The following is a 14966-nucleotide window of genomic DNA, read 5'->3' as shown; positions in this document are numbered from 1 at the left end:
AGAATTTTTAGGCAAATACCCATATTATTTAACTTATTTACTAAATACTACTACTATATATAATATTACGAAGAATATGCCTCCATTATTTTGGCAGTTGGTGAATCATAACCAGGATTATACAACGGTAAACAGCGATAGAAGAAAACACGAGCAACAGCGGAAATAAGTAGGCCTATATATGCAGAAGTGTAATAACAACAAACAATATAGAGATAATAATTATGTTATACAACAGCGTCAGGTGATTTTGATAAATGGGTAAAATGAGAACAGCATTTTGGATTAAAGGACACTGAACTATGAGCGTTTATTGAAGAACAATAAGAAATAGAGAAAAAAGAACGTAGGCAGAGAAAAGGGAAGAAAGACTTAAAGAGAAAAGGGAAAAAAAGACTTAAAGAGAAAAGGAAAACAGAAAGACTGAAAGAAGAAAATGAAAGAAAAAGACTGAAAGAGAAAAGGAAAGAGAAAGACTGAAAGAGGAAAATGAAAGAAAAAGACTGAAAGAGAAAAGGAAAGAGAAAGACTGAAAAAAGAAAAGGAAAGAGGATGACTGAAAGAGGAAAGGAAAACGGAAAGAATGAAAGATGAAAATGAAAGAGAAAGACTGAAAGAGAAAAGGAGAAAGAAAAAATGAGAGAAAGAAAAGGCAAGAAATAGAGAGAATGATAATACAGGTTGAGAGAAAAGAAAACAAGAGAAAAGAATATTTGGTTATATATAGAGAAAAATAAGAACACAAATTGAAAAAGAAGAATAGAACAGAGAAGAGAGACAGGGAACAGTGAAAACAACACATTAAAATTACTCATATCATCCAACCAGAGGAAGAAGGACCCTACAATGGAGTCATGGCCAGCCGACCATACCTGTTCAAATTTGATAACTATAAAGATGACATGGATCATTTCCTGGAGAGATATGAATGATTCGCTCATAGTCATAACTGGGACAAAGGCGATTGGGCAATGTCTTTCAACCCACTCCTTACAGGAAAAGGTCTACAAATGTATGAAGATATGACGTCAGAAGGTGCCATGGACTATGGCAAATTAAAGGTGGTTTTGTTAAAACGGTATGAACTTCCTGAATAATGTTTTCATCAGAAGTTAAGAATAGTCAAATCCGACACTGGACTGACATGGGCTTGGAGACCTAATAATGCGAGAACGGTTCGTGATCACGTGCTCAATCGACATGTCTCTGTTCTGCAAAGGAGAGAGCACCAAAAGACATAAACGAGATGAACAGTAGATGGAAGCCCATTGACAGAGTATAACTGACAAGTACAAGAATATCCACTAAAATCTGAAACTCGAGATGGCTGACCAGAAGTAGGAATTTACCGAGGTTAATATAAATAAGGGTTTGTTAACTTTGAACTTCACGCGAAGCTACACGAGGCCTATCTACGCTAGCTGTCCCTAATTTAGCAGTGTAGGACTAGAGGGAAGGCAGCTAGTCATCACCACCCACCGCTGACTCTTGGGCTACTCATACGAGTAGCTACGTCCCTACGGCTGAAAGGGCGAGCATGTTTGGTACGAAGGGGATTCGAACCCGCGACCCTCAGATTTTGATCTAGCGCCCTAACCACCTGGTCATGCTGGGCCGCTAAATAGAAGAGATGCTATGTTAATTACAAAATGAATAGATTGCGAAGAAGCCCAAGTCCCTCACCAGCAAACAACAGCATAAGTCTTAACATAAAGCAGCTGGAGCTATTTACAAACACGATGCCGGTAAGAAATGAAACAGTGACTGACCTTATGGATTCTGCAGTCAGAAGAAAGAGAATAAAAATTACTTGTCAGATTCGATACAAGAAAGCACAATTGATCAGTGTGTGACTGATGATCAGCTCGAGTTAGCAAACGGATCAAAAGTACCAGTAGTAATATCAAATTTGTAAGGCTTAGGCTAGTCAGAACAAAATACAGTTCAGAAATAATCACACAGAAGAGTTAGTCAAGACAGAACTAAATCGACCTGATTAACACTGAGTAGGCTTAAATAATGGAATGGCTAATTTTAGTAGGCCTACTTGTACTCGTAAACTGTTAAAACTGTGAAATTATCACAGTTTTAAAAACAAAATATCAAACTTGTTATGAAAACAATTTACTTTAAAGTTTTACTTTTGTAACACATGTGACGTTTAAATCTAAAATGATATTAATAATTAATATATGAATAATAATTTATCGCTGTTGTTTCTAACATTGTGTTTGTTTCTTATTTGTTTGTTTTCTGAAATTCGCGCAAAGCTGCACAAGCGCTATCTGCGCTAGCCATTCCTAATTTAGCAGTGTAAAACTAGAGGGAAGGCAGCTGGTCATCACCACACACCGCCAACTCTTGGGGTACTCTTTTCCTAACGAAGAGTGGTGGGATTGACCATAACATTATAACGCCCCCACGGGTAAAAGGGCGATCATGTTTCGTGGGCCGGAGGATACGAACCTACGATCCACAGATTGTGAGTCGAGCGCCATAACCTGCCCATGCTGGGTCATGAAAATTGTGTATATGTGTATACTGTGTGACATTTGTCACAAAATGAAAACTGAATTTTGTATTTATTTATTACTCCTAAAATTAGTTTGTAAAGAATGAACAAGGTGATAATGAATAAACAAACCTTTTAACAAATCAAAGGATCTAAGAAAGGTTGGTAGATTTATCTTCAAGTACAATAGCATCCATTTCGACACCTGTGGTGGGCAGAGCTCAGGTGTCCCCTAGTGTAGCTTTGTGCATTATTATAAACGAAGAGCCTTTTATAATGATAATATAGTAATCTCTACAGGCCCGACATGGCCGAGCGCGTTAAGGCATTCGAATCGGAGGCTGGCGGGTTCGACCGTTGCACAAATTATGTTCGCCCTTTTAGCCATGACGTTTAATGTGAAGGTCACTCCCACTACTCCGTGGTAAAAATTAACCCGGTAGAGGATATAAAAAGATAGTTTGTTTTTAATCTATTAATGATGGTGTAGATCTTGCTTGTTACTGAATATTTCGGTTTTATGAGGTGAAAACAAAATACGAGTCATTCCGTTGTCGTATTGTAATACCCACGAAGTGAGAGAACGCCCCCTATGTTTTTATCTTCGTGAAAGATGAAATATGTGTCTACGCTGGGAGATTTTGAAAGGAGTGACTCCTAATTTTATTGTTATCTCAATCATATAATGCAAGAGACTCGAAAAAAAATGGCTATTTTATTATAACTCTGTTTAACATATAAATTAAATATTGTATAGCATGTTTTTATTATGATTTTTTTGTTTGTAATTGGTACAAAACAACATAATGGGCTATCTGTGTTCAGCCTATAACGAGTACAGAAACCCGGCTTCTAGCGTTTTAAGCCCGTGGACATACTGCCTTGTCACTGGGGGGTGTAGCACAGATAGAAAGAGAGGGAAAGGAAAACAAAAGAGGTTTGATCGTGTTCGTAATTCAATTATCAGAGTGAAATATGGTAAGATACGTTCATTTATAATATATGAGAACCTTAATCGAAACTTCAGTCGATGTACGTCACAGTAATTTGCTTTTGTGTGTGTGTGTGTTTTCGTGATGAAGATATATGTTGGTAACTCGGTCTAACTATATTCTGTCCTGATGAATCCATTGTAAGGGGCGTTCCCACCTTTTGCACGCGCAATAATGAAGCATGCACGTGCAAAGTGGGTCTGTTATTCTAGCTCGTTTGGACTGTATTGATCACGGAAAACCTCGCGCACTTGATTGGTTCCATTGAACTGAAGAAGGGTAAAACGACCTTGGAAAATGTTTATCAGCCGGTATTACCTTTAATGAAGAGAGAAATCTTGATATTAGCCTGTTTGACATCCGATAGAAAGTAATTGAAGTTACTCTCGACAGCAAAGAATTTCACTTAAGGTACCAGTTATACACTTAGTGAAATTCCACAAACCCATGGACACGTTACACCATTATCACGTATTGCTGAACTTCTGTTTTTTTAGGAAAAGACAAAGTTTGCAAGTTTTTATTTTTCACGACATATCCCGTCTCTTAGTAGTTCGTTTTTTTTTTTTACTTTTAATTTCACGCAAAGTTACACGAGGGCTAATTTAGCAGTATATGAGTGAAGTGTAGTCATCTCCACCCACCGCCAACTCTTTTACTAGTGAATAGTGGGATTGATCGTTGCATCACAACGCCCCCACGACTGAAAGAGTGAGGATGTTTGGTGTAACGGGGATTCGAACCTGCGACCCTAGGATTGCGAGTCGAGTACCTTAACCACCTGGCCATGCTGTATATCTAAAGAGCTCTCAGAATTAATTATTTACAACATTCGAATACCAGTTCATTAATTAATGTCCTTAATTAATTTATAATATCAAACTGTTACGAATGTTTGTTTGTTTGTTTTAAATTCGCACAAAGTTACTCGAGGGATATTTTTGCTTGCCGCTCCTAATTTAGCAGAGTAAGACTAGAGGGAAAGCAGCTAGTCATCATCACCCACCGCCAACTCTTGGGCTACTCTTTTACCAACAAATAGTGGGATTGATCGTAATATTATAACGCCCCACGGCTGAAAGACCGAGCATGATTGGTGCGACCGGGATTCGAACCAGCGACCCTCGGATTACGAGTCGAACGCCTTAACCCACCTGGCTATGTCAGGCCTCTTGCACAGACAAAAACTGCATATAAAAACTTTTAAAAACAAACCATATAAAAATTGGCTTTGGTAAAAAAAGGACATCTGTCATCGTGACTAAATTCGATGTCAACTTATGTGGTATTCTTTTCTAAGCAAGATATTACAAATGAGTTGCGATACCCATGGCGGGCAGAGCAAAGATAGCCTATTGTGTAGCGTTGTGTTTAATTCAAACAAACAAGTCAATTAAAATATTGCAGAGATATCTCATTGTTTATATTTCACTTGTTTTTTGTAGAGAAGAAATAGGAACACGTTTGCTGAAGTTGAAATATATAGATATATATGAAAGATAAGTATCTTAGTAAAAAGACTAATTTTTGTGAAAAAATCATATTATTGACTAACAACAGGGAAAGGAAACTTTACAAAGAATTTTGTTGGTGATTAGAGTTTGGTTTTCAAGACACGCAGTTTTAAGCTTTGACAGAGACAAACTAATACACAGCAAAAGTTAATATGAAATGTGTAGTTAATATAAATGCTACTAGATGGAGACATTGGGCTTGAATTCAGGAAATTTTGTATTCTTGTGAAAGAGCTTGTCTGCGTACAACGTTTAATATATAACGCATTTTCAGTATTGCCATGTTGTGTAATAATAACACTTGGAAACGGAGTGTTTTAAAAAGGTATCGTACTAACATTATTATAAGGTTAAAATTCATGTTTCTCGTTGAAGATACAATTTATTAACTGTTAGGATCACCTGACAACTTTATACGTTAAAATATATATATATATATAATGGCATGCATATAGTATAGAAGATTAAAGAAGCGGGTGTGTCGTATTTTGAATCTCAAAATTACTTTTATGTTCCACATGAGCTAAATGTGATAACCTTAGGGTTTAAACACATCCAGCTTATACTGACAACAAATAGAAACGAACCAGTGGTCAACATCCATTGTCTATTAACTTCTGTTACCCCCCCTCCTCCCCCGTCTACTCGGTACACAGTTGCTGATCTTGGTGACAAGTTCAAAAAATGTCAAAAACAACCTGCAGTTTTAACGTTAGAACTTGAGGTACACAGCCCGACACGCTAACCACTAGATCACGCCGCCTGTTGTGAAAGTATAAAAGCTGAAATACAATAAATAACAAATTAAATTGTTTTACGTTTAAAGTGTTTAATATCAGGAACTTTGGAATGAGAACACTTTAAAGTAAACTCGTTTTAACACGTATTCAGAAAACAAAAACTCACTTTGAATGATACCGTGTGTTTGTTTGGTTTTTGAATTTCGCACAAAGCTACTCGAGGGCTATCTGTGCTTGCCGTCCCTAATTTAGCAGTAAGACTAGAGGGAAGGCAGCTAGTCATCACCACCCACCACCAACTTTTGGGCTACTCTTTTACTGACGAATAATGGGATTGACCGTCACATATAACGCCCCTATGGCTGAAAGGGCGAGCATGTTTTAGTGCGAGAGCGGGATTCGAACCCACGATCTTCAGATTACTAGTCGAACGCTTTAACCCACCTGCCCATGCAGAATGAGTTACCTGTGCTCTGCCCGCCATAGGTATCAAAACCCGCATTTAGATACACCGTTGTACCACTAGGGGCGCTCTATACTTAAATGACATGTTATAACACCTAAAATGTTACCTTTTAATAATAATAATGGAAAAAATATGTGAATGTCATAATTCATAATTTAATACAAAATTTTTAAACATGTCTTTAGTTTCAGTTCAGCCAAACACCCGAATATGAGCTTTTTTTTTTTCTACTCGAATCTCAAATGTGATAGAAATTTTATGTTTCCATTAAACTTCTTGGAGCATACAGGAGGAATTTACACCTAGCGATACAAAGTTTTATATTCCACATAGCTGTACAAGAGTTATTTATTTTTTGATCTAACGTTTCGCCTTTGCGGCTTTTTTCAGGTTAGTGCATGGTATGTTCTGGACTATAAAATACATGTACTAACCCTAATGAAGCCGCAAAGACGAAACGTCAGATAAAATAACAAGTTCTTTATAAATATCTCATGTGTTAATTTAGTTTTTTTCGAAACTTTTTATTATTTATTAATAAGGCCCCGGCATGGCCAGGTGGTTAAGGCACTCGACTCGTAATCTGAGCGTCGCGGGTTCGAATCCCCGTCACACCAAACATGCTCGTTCTTTCAGCCGTTATAATGTGGCAGTCAATCCCACTATTCGTTGGTAAAAGAGTAACCCAAGAGTTGGCGGTGGCTGTTAATGATTAGCTGCCTTCCCTCTAGTCTTAGACTGCTAGATTAGGAACGGCTAGCGCAGATAGCCCGCGTGTAGCTAGTCATCACCACCCACTGTCAACTCTTGGGCTACTCTTTTATCAACGATTAGTTGGATTGACCGTCACGTTATAACGCCCCCACGGCTGAAAGAACGAGCATGTTTATCATGATGGGGATTTGAACACGCAACCCTCGGATTACGAGTCGAGTGTCTTAACCAGCTGGCCATACATGCCGAACTAATATATATATATATTTACTTATTTAATGTGTGCTATGGAAAAACATTGGATAATTTTGAAATCATAACTACTACCTTAGATATTACTTAAAATGGAGGGGCAACTTCCCAGGATCAAGGCATTGACCACACTTGAGGTTATTATTAGTCATAGTCTTCAACTGCTTGACCTTTTAACTAAGTGAAGGGACATCAAAGACACGTCATTTCAAGAATTACTTGTTTAAATGACGACTTTAAATCGTAGTTCACAGAAACTTTGCTATTTGCAGTCATAACCAAGAAGGGTATCTGATAACACGTCTTATAGCAGTATGACTTAAACCATAGCCGTTAGGGTCAAGACTTCTTAAATCGGACTTGGCAGAGGTATGACCACTTCAAGGACCTGCTATTTTAAATTACAGTTGAAAGAGGTGTTATCGTCACAACAGTCAGAGGCACGGTCTCATTTTTATTTTCTAAACTGGGTTATTGTGTTTTGCTTTGACTGATTAACTTTGAATTTACTCTTTTATTAAATTCGCACCTACAATCACTGCTCGTTGGACTACAAACCTCATATTTAGTTTTTTCTGTCACACGTAGAAGACACTCATATATTCTATGAGCAAGCCTGTACCATTCAATTAGGGGTAAGATTTTCGTAGCTGTGATGACAACACAGTGGGGTTATTTATAAGATACAACAAGCCAGTGGGGTTATTTATAAAATACAACAACATAGTGAGGATACAATTAACAGAGGAATATTTCGGTATGAACAGTTGGGTATGCATTACCATTTTTCATTTTTTAATATATCTTTAATTTGGCGGATGATGAAACGGATTAAAGGGTTAGATTAGCAGCTTTGAACCTGCACAATAAACTTTCAGTAAAGCCTAGCGATAAGATTCGAAATATTTATTTCTCGTGAAAGTTAATTTCTTTGATAAATTGCACTGTAAAATATAGGTAACACACATTTCAAACGTGACTGCACAGGCACGAAATACAGTTTATAAAAGATGTGTGATTAAGATGTGAAAATGTATCAATAAATGTGTGCACAACGAGATATTTGAGTTAAAACTCAAAACCCCAAGGAAACACGATTATTAGCTCCTTCCTGTGGGGCAGAAATGTCTTTGAAACCAAATTACACGTGTGTAATTCTGCACGGGTGAAAATATTACGCATTCGAATAATCTCGTGCGTTTCGGAGACAGCGAATCGCTAACAATTGAACAGTGTGTGTGCGTTGTTGTTTTTTTGTGGCAAAGCCATATCGGGCTATCTACTGAGTCCACCGAGGGAAATCGAACCCCTGATTTTAGCGTTGTAATTGTAAATCCGCAGAGTCACTACTGTACTAGCGGGGTACTTGAGTACTATGTATTCAGATCTCTCATTGTGTATACCTGTTCTGAAAAAAACAAACAAATAACAATAATATTAAATTTGTTAACAATGTATAATGTACGTCGAACAGAAAACAATTTTTATAACAATAAGTATTTTTAATATATTTATAGCAATAATTTCTTCGTATCTGTTTGTTTGGTTTTTGAATTTCGCACAAAGCTACTCGAGGGCTATCTGCGCTAGCCGTCCCTAATTTAGTAGTGTAAGACTAGAGGGAAGGCAGCTAGTCATCACCATCCACCGCCAACTCTTGGGCTACTCTTTTACCAACGAATAATGGGATTGACCGTAACATTATAACGCCCCCACGGCCGGGAGGGCGATCATGTTTGGCGCGATGGGGATGCGAACCCGCGACCCTCGGATTGCGAGTCGCACGACTTAACACGCTTGGCCATGCTGGGCCCTCCTCGTATCTGAAAGGATAGTTGTGGATAACAGCGAGTCTGTATAGAAGTTATAGTTATCTTTTATTCCACCAGTTATTACTTATGATCAAACGAATGTCAAACAAATTGAACATGTGTATATACAAACATACTGAGTTTTTGTCAAAGCTTTATGGGTAAAAGATGCAACTTGGATAATATTTTGTATACCTTTTTGTAGAATACACGTCTTTTATCAGTGTTAGAAAAATAACATATTTTATTCTTCTGGTAATCAATAAACGACCCCTTTTCCTTACTCTCCAAACAAGTGTAAACCTTTTAACGATTTGCCCTGCCAGCTTGAGTGAAAGTAAAAGTGTAACCCACAAGTGTTGGTAGCTTGCATTGTAAGCAGAGTGCAATATATATATATCTACCAGTTCAGGGAACAACAACAAAAAAAACCTTACGTAAAAAGCTTTCTAGCCAAAAGCAAACGGGTATATTAGCCATTAAGGTAACGACGTGGGTGCAGTACGGCTTTTCTGTGCCGTTACTCCAAAAGCTATTAAGTATCTATTATGTAGACTCCTGAATTTCAAAAGTTTGGATTGCGTTGAGTATAGAGAAGACCTTGAAATACTAGGGGCATTAATGAAATTCCAAGAATTTCGGAAATAAAAATAAAAGTGTTGGTTTTTTTCAATTTCGCGCGAAGCTACTCGAGGGCTATCTATGCTAGCCGTTCCTAATTTAGCAGAGTAAGACTAGATGGAAGGCAGTTAGTAATCACCACCCACCGCCAACTCTTGGGCTACTCTTTTACCAAACGGATATTTTGTAACCAATTTCTCCCATTTTTTTTTCTGTTATGTTTTCAGATCGCATTTATATTTATGTTATTTAGCGTATTATTTTATGGGTATACTATTTAACATGATTGTTTTCAAATGAATTCGTTAATCAGAGACAGGCTGTATCTTTCACGGTTAAATTATTGAATAACTTCGATCAAGCTTCTTGTAAAACACCATACAGAAAAGCCCTCTCAGCCGTGGGGGCGTTATAACGTGACGGTCAATCCCACTATTTGTTGGTAAAAAGAGTAGTCCAAGAGTTGGCGGTGGGTGTTGATGACTAGCTACCGTCCTTATAGTCTTACATTGCAAAATTAGGGACGGCTAGCGCAGATAACCCTCGTGTAGCTTTGCACGAAATTCAAAACAAAAGCAAACCAAACCACACAAAAAAAGCTCACAGATTGTTTAGTGTTAGGCCTGGTATCTTATAACATCTAAATTTGGGGGGCACATCGTAGATAATCCATTGCGTTAATTCGCTTTTAATAATAAACAAACAAATAAAAAACACACATTTTATTTTCTCTTACTCTCCACTGGCCTCTTTTGCAACACGATCTTACTGTACGCGAAATCTTCGTTGCCTGATACATATAAAGATGAGTGCAGTTCAATCAACTTAAGATAATTCACAACAGAGTTTTCTAAATATTATTTAAGTATACATTTTGTCCAACTGTAAAACTTAGCTCATTCCTTGTACTCGATATTGTCCAAAGTTTGTCGAGAACATTTCGAGTTGTAAGGATAATGTTTATTAAAAGTTTCACGAATAGACAAGAAAGAAGTCCTGATTTTGTAAACAAAGAATTTAATTTTATCTTCTGTTGTTAAACTTTGGGTGTCAAGAAAAATTTCAAAACTGTTAAATTTGGGTTTGAAATGTGCATTAAGAGATAAAGAAGAAATACAATTAAAATATAACTTAAGTTTCATGTTATTAAAACTTTCATTAAAATAACGTTCAAATTTATCAGAAAGAAGCTTACCAAATATCAGAGAGATGTACAAAAGAAACTGAAAACACACTAATATGAAATTATTTATTGTAGTCCATGTTTTAATTAAAAGTTTTTAAAATTTTGTATCGTTGTTTTTTATATTTTAAGATACGGAACTTTCTCTAAAGCTAGAAAACAATCAGAGCTTAACATATATCTAACGAATAAAAAGTGAGTTAGGTAAGTCTATGAATAATATAATCAGTCAGTTGTTGCGTAATTATCGCACAATTTGAATAAATTGTTTGTTGCTATCAGTCAATTACTTAGTGCATTTCTATAAATATTGAGTTCGTGTTTCGAAGAAATAGATATAAGTTAGGCCTAGTGATGAACGTAGTCATGAAAGCCATAAATGAAACATGAATAAATAAAACATTTTTGTTATCATTAAGTGGACTGGACTTTTCATTAAGCATCCAACCAAAAATAAAAACAAAAACCTTAATTAAAATATAGAACAACGTTTCGACCTTCTTAGGTCATCTTCAGGTTAAGCCTAAAACGTTGTTTTATACTTGATTTTAATTAAAGTTTTTATTCCCATACCATCCGTCTTGAAATTTGAGATTTGTTTTGAATTTCGCGGACAAGCTACTCGAGGGCTATCTGCGCTAGCCGTCCCTAATTTAGCAGTGTAAGAAGACTAGAGGGAAGGCAGCTAGTCATCACCACCTACCGCCAACTCTTGGGCTACTCTTTTACCAACGAATAGTGGGATTGACCGTCACATTATAACACCCCCACGGCTAAAAGAACGAGCATGTTTAGCATGATGGGGAATCGAACCCGCGACCCTCGAATTACGAGTCGAGTGCCTTAACCGTACAGAATAAACGAAAGAACGTATTACATAAAACGTGGTAACTTTAAGTTTTATTTTGTGGTATAGTTTTTCGCAGAGTTTACAACACGTTCAAATGCATGAACGTTTGTCAGTCAAGTAGTCGTAATTTATATAAAGAATTCTGATATACATATGAAGAAATATTTAAATACACTTAACCAGAGCACAACAAAATGAGGTTGAACTCCTATGATGAAATTTTAAAAACACACCAAAATTGATAAGAAATCCTGTTAGACTCGTCTATCAACGATTAAAACAAAACAGAAGAATAATTTAACACGTAAACATAATTCTAAGCAAATAAAAGGGTAAGCCGATGGAAAACAATCCTTGTGGAGTGATAGGTTCTCTAAAGTTATAGGTTAGTGAGATGATTCAAGGTATTGTATCATACACACACACACGTATATTATAACCATAAATTTTTAAGCCAAAACAAAACACATTAAAATTAAACAAAATACGCTGCATTAAAAAAAAATAAAATCCCTGGGTACAAGCTACAACGTGGGATTATAAAATGTATCCTAGGTTTTGGCTTAAGCATTTATGTTTATAATATAATTAATCAGATGTTGGGATTTGCTGTTTCTAACGCACTCCTTCCTCATGATTTTGTTCACTTATTTAACTTCATTTAAATGTAATTATTTAATTTCACTACACATACACACACAAGTAAATAATTATTAGTTTGAGCGGGATACATCAAGGTACATTCTGCTATTTACCATCCTTGTTTCAATGCGTACACACGAATAAAAGTAAGGATAAAATTGTGATAGAGGAATATTTGATTTATTTTTAATTTAACCAGAGATTTAACTATGTTTTTAAACTGAAGCAAACTTGATTTCTCGTGGCTTGCTATTATTCTGAAACTCGTAGCAACAGTAGTGGTTGCTTGTAAACACCGTACCTTTGATCACGTGATATCTTGACACTCGTCAGGTAGCGTTAATGTACTCGCAGAAGACTAATAAATTAAAAAATAGGCTAGGGATTTTTTATTTTAATTTTAATAACGTTGTTAAACGGTCTGTATATACAGATAAAGTTGAAAAGTACAACTTAAGGGCAGGATTAGTTCAAACAGAACATAAAACTTCACAATAAAGTTGTTGCTTTTTTGAAAAGTAAGAATCTGGCGAATTATTTTTGAGTACAATGTAACCCTGAGGATGCTCAGAACAAAAGCTGTTTATTTATGCAGAGAAGCCAGTTCCTTTTCTATTCAATTGCTGGAACTCATGAAAGTACAATAAGGTGGTAAATATTAAATACACAACAGAGTGAATGTTCGTTGGTTGTTTGTGGGGAACGTATCAGCACATTTCTTCAACCCCTCGATTTGCTTTGGCCTTACAGCAAGAACAGATGAAAAAGATGATAATCCTATGAGTACTCTCTCTGGTGTTTGAATTCTAACCAATAGAGTCTGTGAATAATATTTTTAAGTTAACCAAATTTCTCTCTTGTTATGAATACATACATCTCCTATACGTAAGAGCATTTCTGTGCGTGATAGAAGAAACAAACAAACGAGCTGAATATTGCAAGTGGTAAGACGTTTCGCTTATCAGAAGCCTTTCTAATGGGTTCCGCCAGAAATTATTTTGATAATGCTTGAGGCCCATTTAATGTTTGTCTAACAAAATATTGGTTATAATAACTATGTATTTTCTCTATCGAAAACCTACTTTCATAAACCAGGTAATGCATTTCGATAATCTAATTTTCATACAACTTCGACAGCTGCATATGAAATACTTTTTCCCCGACTGGATATTCAAATATATAAGAAATATATACGGTCCCTGCATGAAAACTACTGTTTATTTTTGTTAAAAAGATGTTTTAAACTTAAGAATGAATAATGTTCATTCCTTCATACACCAGTATATTTCTTAATAAAACAAAACCTTCATTGGTTAGTTCAACTTCGAGTTAGTTAACTGCTGATGTGTACCATGAGGTAACAAACTTCCTTCCAATCAACAAACATCGAATTTCTGTAAATGAAAACTTTTACAATGCAAGCAACCAACGGTTGTTCGTCTGAAGTTAAGCGCAAACCTACACAATGAGCAACCTCTGCTCTTTCCGACACGGGTATTGAAACCCGGATTTTATCGTGCTAAGTCCGAAATCTCATAACTGTGCAGAATGGGGACGCAGCTAAGGAGCTCCCATTTCTACTAACGTCGTTTGCTTTCAATTAAATAAAAAATATGTGGCTTTAATTTCGCGGAAAGCTACGTGAGGGCTATCTGTGCTAATCGTCACTAATTTAGAAGTGTAAAACAAGCGGGAAGACATCACTATCACCATCCTTCGCTAACTCTTAGTCTACTCTTTTACTAAGGAATAGTTGATTGACGGTTAGAATCTAACACCCTCACGGCTGAATCAACATGGGAACATTATAAGATAACCCCTGGGAGGGGTATTCGAACCCGCAACAATTCATCAGTTGTTACAAAGAAACGTTGTTTTACTTAAATTACGAAATGTTGTGTCTTAGATTTCATACCGTCATTCATACGTCGCCAGCTGGTACAGTGGTAGGTCTATAGATTTACAATGCTGAGATCAACGGTTCGATTCCCCTCGGTGGCTTCAGCAGATAGCCCGATGTGGCTTTGCTATAAGAAAACATACACACACGTGCCAATACGTTCTACTTTTTTATCCACAGACAACTTAATTTTCAGAGTACAATAAAGGAGAAAATTATTTGATAACAGTGTTACAGTATAATTTTAATTAAAGAGTAATGTTATCTTGAAAATAACATTTAATTAATTTCATTATGTTTATCAACTTCTTTAATGGCCAAGACAAATATATAGGAGGCCCAAAGAGTGCAGCGACACCTAGTCCTTTCGTCTTACAGACTTAACGAAAAGTATCAGGCCAAGCAGCATGTCAGGTGGTCAGGGTCGCGTGTTCAAATCTCCCTCACACCAAACATGCTCGCCACTTTCAGCCGTGGGGCGTTATATGTGCAGTCAATCCCACTATTCGTTGGTAAAAGATTAGGCTAAGATTTAGCGGTGATGACTAGCTGCCTTTCCTCTAGTCTTATACTGCTAAATTAGGAACGGCTAGCGTAGAGAGCCCTCGTGTAGCATTGCGCGAAATTCAAAAGCAAAAAAAGCAAAAGTATCTAATGCAATAATTTTAATCTTATCAAGAAAATGTATGTTCACAGGTGGCGTAGTTGTTTGTTTTGTGGTTGATCTTTCCCTGTGAGCTCCTTAAACTTGTTTTATCTGTACATATAT

This window comes from Tachypleus tridentatus, chromosome 10, assembly GCF_004210375.1.
Source record: "Tachypleus tridentatus isolate NWPU-2018 chromosome 10, ASM421037v1, whole genome shotgun sequence".
Lineage (NCBI taxonomy): Eukaryota > Metazoa > Arthropoda > Merostomata > Xiphosura > Limulidae > Tachypleus > Tachypleus tridentatus.
Note: the sequence above shows the minus strand (reverse complement) of the source record.